Raw genomic sequence first — 10,016 nt, 5'->3', positions numbered from 1 at the left:
ATGTGAGACTATTATATATAATGTTAGTGGTGCTGGAACAGTCGGTTGGTAAACATTTTTATTAAATACTGTAAGAACCATTTAAACTTAGATTTATTTTCTACTACCAGTTTAAAAACTCCATTAAAATGGAATTTGCCTCATTCTCCTTCCTCCAGGAAGAGCTATATTTCATGCCAACTTAGCCAGATAGATTTTTCTTTCTAAGTGAGAATCTCCAGAGGAGATTTTAGCATTTTTCTATGCCTTATTGTGAAAAACAAAACCACTTTTCAAAGTAAAGTACATTGTCTCTTTAAATCTTTTTTTTTGTTTTTGTTTTTAATGTATTTTGTACAGAGTTTACAGGGTCTCACTACACAGGTCAGTCTCATAGTGATCCTCCTGTTTTCAGCCTCCCAAGCACTGAGTTTACAGGTGAGCATCACCATGCCTAGTCTCAATCACTGTCTCAGTGTGTCCCAGGGGTGGGACCAGCATGGCACACCAGGGATCGAACCCTGGTCCTGAGCCTGCCTAAGCAGGCATTTTAATCTGCGGAGCTATGGCAGCACGTTGTCTTTTAATGCCTTTGATAAAAGTATTTGAACCTGCCCCCACCCCCACTCCCACCCCCTGTGCCGGCCCTGCCCCTGGGGTGCACTGAGAAGGTAATTGAGATTGGGGCGCCTATAATCCCAGCTCTTGGGAGGCTGTAAACAGGTGGATCACTATGAATCCAATCTAGTAGTGAGACCCTGAACACCCTGTAGATCCTTCCCTAAAATACAAAAAAAAAAAAAAGTATTTGAACTTCCTTCATCTACTTTTCATATTTTGTGAAAAGCATAATATAGTACTATGAAAGGTGCTCCTAATGGTGTAATCTGAAGTTCCTTGTACCAAGTCACCCATGTTGGATACATGGCGCTTGTCAGGTGTAGCTGTAGCTTTACTTTCTTTTGTGTCCCTTCCTGGTGCCTATCATGATACCACCCACGCTTGACTTGCCACCAGTGGACAAAACACAGCATTTACCTACTCTTCAAAGGTGTGATGAACTTTTATGCCTGCCTCTAACCCACTACATTTTCTTCTCCTGAAGTTTAACATTATTGATTTATATGGGTGTCCACATTTCCTTGGAATTCTGGCTGGTGAGATGTAAAATGAACGTAGAGGTTGCTTTCAGGGAACCTGTCTAGACAGAAGTTGCCACGCCCTCTTTTGTTCTTCCCTTTGCTTCTGACTTGTAATGTGGACCTCCTATCTGTCTGCTAAGAACACTACTGAACTCCTGAGTGACCATGGAAGTAGAAGCCATATGCTTAGGATGGTAGACAAGAATAAAAACCTGGGTCTCTGATACCATCTTAAGATGTTATATCAAATACTAGATTGATTAAGTGAAATAGTCTATCATTTTTAAGCCACTGTTTCTTTTCTTTAGTTCATATTGCTATTTTGTAACATGGAGCTAAACTTAACATGCAAAGATCATTCAGATTCTAGGCCATAAATACAGAAGACTACGTTATAAATTTATTTTCTCAACCAAAGGAGCCCCATCCCAAATTGTAATTGTCTCAATACTTAATGCAGGTACTTTCTCAACCTTCTATGAACTTGTTTATGGGTTTCTTCTACTGTTCAGAAAATTAAGTGAGGAAATTTTGAGGAAGGCCATCAGGGATATGTTTGCTAATAATAGTTTACTGTTAGCAGTAGCGCTAAAGCTTAACTTTCACTTCCAAGAAAATATTTTTACCTTTTCTATAATACTTTATTTTTAAACAAAAAATGGTTGGGTTACTTTTATAATAAAATAAAAGGTAAAATTATTTTAAAAGTATATAAAAAATCTTGCAGCAGGATTTTTTGTAATAGGAAAAACTGGGAAATAATAAGCGATCTGAAACAGAAAAAATCCGTGGCATGCTCATAGGATGGAACATTGTCATACAGTAATACAGATGAACAGCTATCAGCAGATGTGTAGATGACTCTCGTAAGTACAAGACAGCTCAAAAGAAACCAGATACAAAAGAGTATATATGGCTGGGGTCTGTTCAAGTAAGATTCAGAAATAGGCAAATCCAGTCTTTGCATTAGTAATTAGAGGAAAGGGCACTTAGAGATGGAGGAGAGAGGGGTAGAAGAAAGGGATAAAGAAAGAATTAAAACGTGTTGTCTACATGTACCAACTCCGTACAATAAATGTAATTATTGGGCGGTCGAGATAGCTCAGCAGATTAAGCGCCTGTTTAGACAAGCACAGGGACCAGGTTTAGATCCCCAGCACCACATGCAGCAATGACCCCACCCCCAGGTGCGAGAGCCAGCCACCCAGTCTGGGCGTGGTGGCGCACACCTGTAATCCCAGAACTGAGGAGGCTGAAAACAGGAGGATCACTACAAGTCCAAGCTGCATAGTGAGACCCTGTACCAAATGCATTAAAAAAAAAAAAAAAAAAAGAAATGCAACCATTATGCAAACAGGTACTAATAAGAATTACAAAACTGTAAAGTTAAAAAAGAAAGTCTCCTTTGTGGAAAGCAGTCCTCAGAACTCATCCTAGTTCCCAAGTGTTCTAGTCTTTCATCTGGAACTCAGTTTGTAAACATGACAGGTTCACAGTATAAAAAGTCACCCAGCTGTTCATGCATGTTCTTTACGTTTATGTATTCAAAGTATAACTCAATAAGAAGCCTTTTGGGCCAGCCAGATAGCCCTGTGGATTAAAGCACCTGCTTAGGCAGGTGCAGGGACTGGGGTGCAGGGACTGGGGTTTGATTCCCGGCCTGCCATGCAGGCCCCACCCCCAGGACACTCTAAGTCAGTGATTGAGACTAGATGTTGTGGTACATGCCTGTAATCCCAGCTCTTGGGAGACTGAAAACATAAGGATCACTATGAGTCCATCCGTGTAGTAAGACCCTGTAGACCCTGAACTAAATATATAAAAAAATAAAATTTTTTAAAACAAGAAGCTTATCTTTCAATAAGTTACTTTATTAAAGTAACTTATTTACCAAAAAAAACCCCTAATTAATCCTGATTTTCCTACTCTTGCTTCTTGAATCCAACTGCAAGGTTAAAATCTTCCCACATCTGTTATGCTTTTAATGTATACCCAGAATTCTTGTATTGGAAACAATCCCCAAGGCAAGTGTTGGGCAGTGAGGCATCATGGGATATATCCAGCTCATGAGGATTCCATTTTCATGAATAGGTCGATGCCTCAGTGAAAAGGTTTCTACCAGGATTTTGAGAGACAGAATAACTGCTCCATTTTTTGTGTTGATTTCTTGGACAAGCTCCTTCTGAATCCTCTCTAACTTCTTCAGGACCACAATTGGAGGTTTTTGGTTTTCTTCCTTTGAAGGTAAGGGATAAAATTCTAAATTTTGGTCCTGTTTCTTTCCCCTCACTGTTTCCCATTGGCAGACCCTGAACTTCAGCCGCACCCTGTCTCACTCAGTGGCCACATAGGCAAAGGGCCAGCTCTCTCATGAACGGTAGCAGGTGCCGGCTCTAGCCATATGCAGCCTAAATGGGACTATGTTTGACTTACATATCACCCTAATGGATTATTAAAGCTCACACTTTAGCTTACTCTGGAGGGGTGATCTCGTCAACTATAGCTGCGGCTTTTAAGGCATTTATTGGTTTTTTCCATTGTAAATGTTCTCTGCACCCTTGTTTTGTTTTTAATAATTGAAAAATGAGCTCTAAAAGCCTCCATAGCCAAACTCAAGGGATCTTGAATCAAAGGGACATAATCTAATCCATGACAGCATTTCTCAGGAGACCTGCAGATGCTGGCATGGAACTAGAAAACAGGGACCAACAGTGTCACAGCTGCACTAAGCCCTTTCTCCAGACATAAGGAGAGGGCTTTCCCAGGGTACCCTTATCCTCACATGAATTTCCCTGTTGGTAAAATAAATGACATAGCAAAAGATGGTAGTTGATCCAGTGGCCCAAGAGTGGTCTACAAATGCTTCTTAACCTTCATGCTAGTTCAGTCAGTCTGGAGGAATGAAGGACAGAAGAGAAGCGTTACTGCCTCAGCCTCTCCGCATATCCTATCTTCATTCTGGGTGGGCTTTTCTGGGTCATTTTGATGGTGCTGCACTGAATCTTTGTACTTATGGTATATAGTTCACAAGGCACAGGAAGGATGATTTTTAAATATAATCCTCTAATGGATGTCAGCCCAGTTGTATAATATCACTCAGTGACTTGGTCAACATTCAGATTGCTGGGATTAGGAATCTATATATTTATAGGAACCCCAGGTAATTTATAGGAACCCCAGGTAATTCAGATGCACAGATAAATTTGAGGATCGTGATTACAGCGTGGACAAAAAATTACACCCATGTTTCTGTCAGTGAGGATTGAACCCCACCTGTATTAGAATCACCTGTGTGTCTGAGATAGACTTGGTATCACATGAACAGCACATTGAGAGTTGACTACTTCAGCTGAGTGGAATGAAAATTAGGCTTTCACCATATTGCAAACAGGAAGCTACTAACTCTACATCTTCATGAAGGACTCTAGATACAAAGAGAACAGAAATAAGCAAACTAAATGGAACACAGGCACTGCTGGATCTCCTAGAAATGACATTGGCCCTACCATAAGCTCAGAAGTTCTGTAAGAGAAACACTGCATATAAATCTTTTGTGTGGATTACACAAAAACATTTCCAGATGTAGACAAATCAGCTCAGACTGATTCATGTCATTCCAAGTCTTTTGTCTGACTCTTGGATCTCTGACAAGAAGGAGAGCTCATGTTCTCTCTGATCCTCAGAGACCTCCCTTTCCAATAAATGACAGAAGAAAACCCTAGATGCCTGAAAGAAAGAAGGAACTTCAGGTTGCAAGAAAGCAGAACAAGATGCGCACAAATTGTGGTCAGGCTTGGTGTCTTGGGTTGACACACCAGTGTGTTGAGTGTACAAATGCACACTGAGTCTACTTATGATTTGTGTGTTTTTCTATACACGTATTATACTTCAAAAATCTACAGTAAAAAATGACTAGTATCCAAGAATATTATGTGACCAAGGATCAATGGGTAGATCAATAGAGAGACAAAGATAAAGACAAAAGTCTGGGGCTGGCCAGATGGCAAGGCACAGTGCCTGGGGTTTGATCCCCAGCATGCTGTGCCAGCCCTGCCCCCAGGGTGCACCGAGATGACGACTGAAATTGGGCGTGGTGGCGTGCACCTGTAATCCCAGTGCTTGGGAGGCTGAAAACAGGAGGATTGATCTATGAGTCTGATCTATGTACACCCTGTACTAAACACTTAAAAAAAAAAAAAGACAAAAGTCTGAGCAAAAAATTGTTCATGGAACTTAAGCCAGTATTGTTACCACAAATGACTTTTATTTTCTTCAATTCACTTACCTACCTCATTCATTTGTTTTATTGTGGACATTTCATAAAATATATAAGAACATATCTTAGGGCTTCTGTTCTAAATGAGGGCAATAGTGGAACACAAAAGAAATATCCCAACGGCATTACCCAAGGATGATGAGTGTATTATTTTTCATCCTAACTTTTTGGCGGTGGAGATGATTTGCACAGAAAGAATTTCCATCTCTGGCTATGTTTGCATACACTTGCTCGAGCCAAAAGAAACTTCAAAGAACTTATAAGAAATAGACTTTTCAGAGACACTTGCAAACTCAGAACTCTGTGTATTTATATAAGACCCCACTTACTGTCTGCTTGAGTGATGTGCCTGCTAAATTGCAATAAGGCAGATATTGAAGGGAAGGTAGAGTGGTTTAAAAGAAAGAGCCAGTCCTCGTGGGTGTGTTTTCTCGAGGGTCGGCATTGTACGGCATGCGTGCTGCACTCACAAAAGGTCTTCCTAAATGACATTTTCAAGACTTGCTCAAGAGAAAGTAAAAGGCAGCAAGATGGTTTCTAGTGCTCCAACAATTTCTCAGATCAGCTGTCCGGCCCTGTCCCTAACCTTTCTTCCCCTACTTTCTACCCCACCTTCTTTCTCTCCCTTTGTCTTTTCTTATCCTTGGCTGAAAGGCAATCAGTTTGATCTTTTCCATATGTGGGCTTGACTTGTAAGGAATAGTACTTATTAATGGTAATTAATAGTACAGCTTAGCATTATTCCTCTGTCCCTGCCTTTGTAACAGGGATTCTGGAAACAGGGTTTTATAGAGCTGTGGTGGGATGGATATTTCTGGGCAGACACAAGCCATCTCTGGCTTGCTTTAGCACTGCACTGATAAGCATGCTCCAGACCTCCTTGCTTTCCTCCTTGCTTTCCTCTGATCCCTCTAATGCCAGCTGCCCAAGGCTTGGGAAAGCATTCTGCTAGGGTTTCTCCCTCTGTGGGTGGCACCAGAGAGGTGTCCTCTGAAGACAGTGGGAGGTAAGGAATATGCCCTGTCTCCTACCCTGCCTGCATGTCTGCTTCCCTCCACTAACAAGGAAGTGAATCAGCAAAAGATGTGAGTACAGCACCCTCCCCGCCCAGACCCACTGCTGCCTCCTGGCCCGCAGCCCATCCTGAGACTGCACCCACCACAGTCAAGTGAGCTTCAAACTCCAACCCGTATTCACACGCCTTTTGAACATCACGAGTCCTACCAACCACTTGGAACAACAATGCTCAACCTCTCTGTCCTCAGTTTCCTTATCTGTAAAATGGGAAAAATTGTGGTACCTATACCTATTATACAACATTCTTCTGCATATCAAATAAGGTAAAATAGATAAAGTACTTAGCACAGTACCTTGTCAATAGTACTCAAAGAGTTGACTGTTAAGCCCCTCAATTTTATTTGTAACAGAGTTCTTGACATGACAGGAACAAGAACTTCCTATGTTGCACATTATTTGTGTTTTCTAGTGGGATCTACGTCAAGCCATCTTCTGCTCAAGTGCAGTACACCAGAGGGCTACAGTGAGACTTTACCAGGCTCCCTACATGTCAAGCACTTGGCCTATGCTGTCTCCTTTAACCCTCCTGACCACCCTTGCAGGGAGGTGCTGTTGTTCTCTCCATTTTACAGTTGAGAAAATTGAGCCCCCTTGGGCATGGTGGTATGTGTATGTAATTCCAGCTCTTGGGAAGCTGACACAGGAGGACTGGTGGGAGTTTGAGGGCAACCTGGACTACATAGTGAGTTCAAGTCTAACCTGAACTGCATAACAAGACCTTGTTTCAAAACAGCAACAACAAACAAAGCCTCAGAGAATTTAACTAAATGTGTACAGTTATACAGCTACCGAATGTCTGGACTGGGACTAGAACACAGGCACTCCAGGTCTACAGTCTGTGTAGTACAACCGTAGTGCTATCCTCTAGCCACACTGCCTACCACAAGCCCTGTGTGGACTCAGAGGTGGTCGAGCTGTGATACATCTGCTCGTGTACTCATCCAAGCTTGCACTCAAATGATAGCCCAGTGCTGGAATGTTCGACCTTTTCATTGTTGCATTAGTCCCTTTGCTGTTGCTATAACAAGATACCTGTGGCCAGATTATACAGAGTAGAAATATATTTGGCTCTTGGTTCTGGAGGCTGAGAATTCCAAAAGCAGGATGCCAGCGTCTGCCTGGCATCCACTAAGCAATGTGCTGCACATAACATGGTGGAAGACATTGTTTGGCAAAGCAAAATGAGCCTCACAAGTATTTCTTCCTTTGCAAAGAAAGCCACCAGCCCTGTAATGAGAGCCCCATGCCGACGCTTTTGTCTAATTCCCATTGCTTCCCAAAGCCCTCTCCAGATAACATCAGTATATGAATTTGGGATTGTTTCCAATATGTGATATTTGGGAGACATATGAAAAGCACAGAACTGTTTTTAAGCTTTTCTAATATTTTTAACACCCGTAGTCTATAAACACTTCCTTTGCACAGCCAGGAATAAAGATAGCATAGCTTTTAAACAGTTGATGTTTTTAGCATTTACTATGTGCTCAGAACTGGGCCGAGTGATTTGCATTTACTCTATGGCTTGAATTTCTACAAGGACCTAAGCGAGAGAAGTGCTGGGGTGCCAGCAACTCTTCCAATGGGCTCAGAGAAGTTGAGGGACTTGCCGTAAGTCACAGAACCTCGTGGGAATTAGGTGGGCTGCCTTAATGAGTAAGGGCTTGGAAGAACCTCTGATATGTTGTGCTGTGCACAAACTTCCCAGCAAATTTCAGAAGGCTTCTCTGCCTCGCTCTCTTAGGAAAGACCATTCCAATGTAGTGTGAGAAAAACATTTTATGAACAAAACAACCTGCTTTGGGCACAGCTGGTGGAAAGATTTTTTTTCTTAATTTTAATGTAGTACAAGTAGATATGAATAAAATATCAAAAGCACTTTTCTTCTATGAAAAATAAAACAGAATTTCATAACAACGTAGAGAATAGCAATAGTTAATATGTGGCATTAGGCTCTTGAAAGAATGGCCAAAATGTCATGCAGAGTACAAGTCAAGGACAAAACAGATTCTTCGTTGGAAAGGAAGAAAGATTTAAGTGCAGCTGCCTATGAAAACTGTCTCACTAGATTCACCAAAGATTGTCCTTTTCACTCAAATTAATTTATTGGGTTAGAAATTCAACTAGAAATATTCTGAAGAAATAATCACAGCAACACACAAACACAAAACACATGCATGTGCCTTTCTAAGTTTAATTATATTCCTATTATTTAAAATTTTTGGTGGAATTTATATTTTATATCCTTAAAAAAATGTCAGTTCCAACAGGACAGATGCTATATCAACACTTCATCCCTCTTTTCACCAAGGACTGCTGATTCTATCTGTCCTATCTACCCCTTCTCCAAGTCAACTACACCATCACTCCCAGTTCAATTTTGGGAAATAACAGGGGATTCCAACATCCTTGGCAAGATCCTTGGCCAAAGCAGTGATGACATGAACAAGTCCTCCTCTCCTAATACTGGGCACTTCTCACAGCCAAACCTTGAGGGAGAGTTGAGGTTAAAGACTCCTTTCCTAACAAGGATGAGGAAGAATGGAAGGAGACTGTGATCAGAAGAGCACCCTATCTGACACACTTCGTGGCACCCTCTCCCTTGTGTGCGAGAGCAGGACTCCTGTAGTCTTCAAAGAATTAGAAAGCACATTTGTAAATGCCTTTTTATGTGCCTAAACTTTTTGTTCAGGGGAGTGAATATGAAGGGACTGCCTCTACCTGTCCCATGTGAGTGGTAGACTTGGACAAAATTTGTTGGCCTGCTATCCACTCTATGGTCATGGGAAAGAGTCCCCCGATGGCTATGAAGATGGTCAAACACATGACAACTGATACTGGGTCTATGAGATCACTGGCAGTTTCTTAGCCAGGTACACCCACACCCTAATGGAGGAGGATGCACTACTCAGGGCCATGCAAATATTGGAACAGAGCAAAACAGCAGGATTGGTAATGACCAGGAAGGTGAGAGGTGCAAGGTCCAACAGACGATGCGATTGCCTCATCTACATAGTTGCTTGGGTTGGCAGGGAACTGGGTCTTCTTACTCTACCTGATCCCCTGAGGAGGTTGATTGGCTTGAAGGCCTTATTGAAGAGAGCAGACTAGACAGGGAAATTTTCAGCTGGGTCATTCAAGCTTTTCCAATTTTACCATATGCCAAAGCAACACATTGTACTAATTTTAGACCTTACATCACAGAAGGTGGTACAGCAGGGAATCTGTGAGAAGTTGCTTTGGGCATACAGAACTAGATGTCAAGGTAAAATAACTTGAGAGACAAGTCTATCATGCAGGCCCAGATGTTCTCCTTCAAAGACAGAAATAGAATGTGGTGTTTAGGAGCCTGTTGTACAAACAAAACTATGTTCTTACACCTGCACGCGTGCACATTATTAGCCTGTTTCGTTGGGGGTAGGGTTGTTTGTTTACCCTCTTCTATAAAGGCCTGGGAACTTTTGTTTACTTCATATTGAGCCAGGATAATTATGTGAGGGAAATATATTTTGTTAGGATTTTATTTGACACCTATATGAAAATCA

Source organism: Octodon degus, unplaced genomic scaffold (assembly GCF_000260255.1).
Source record: "Octodon degus isolate 3935 unplaced genomic scaffold, OctDeg1.0 scaffold00064, whole genome shotgun sequence".
NCBI lineage: Eukaryota > Metazoa > Chordata > Mammalia > Rodentia > Octodontidae > Octodon > Octodon degus.
This window is presented reverse-complemented; position numbering follows the sequence as displayed.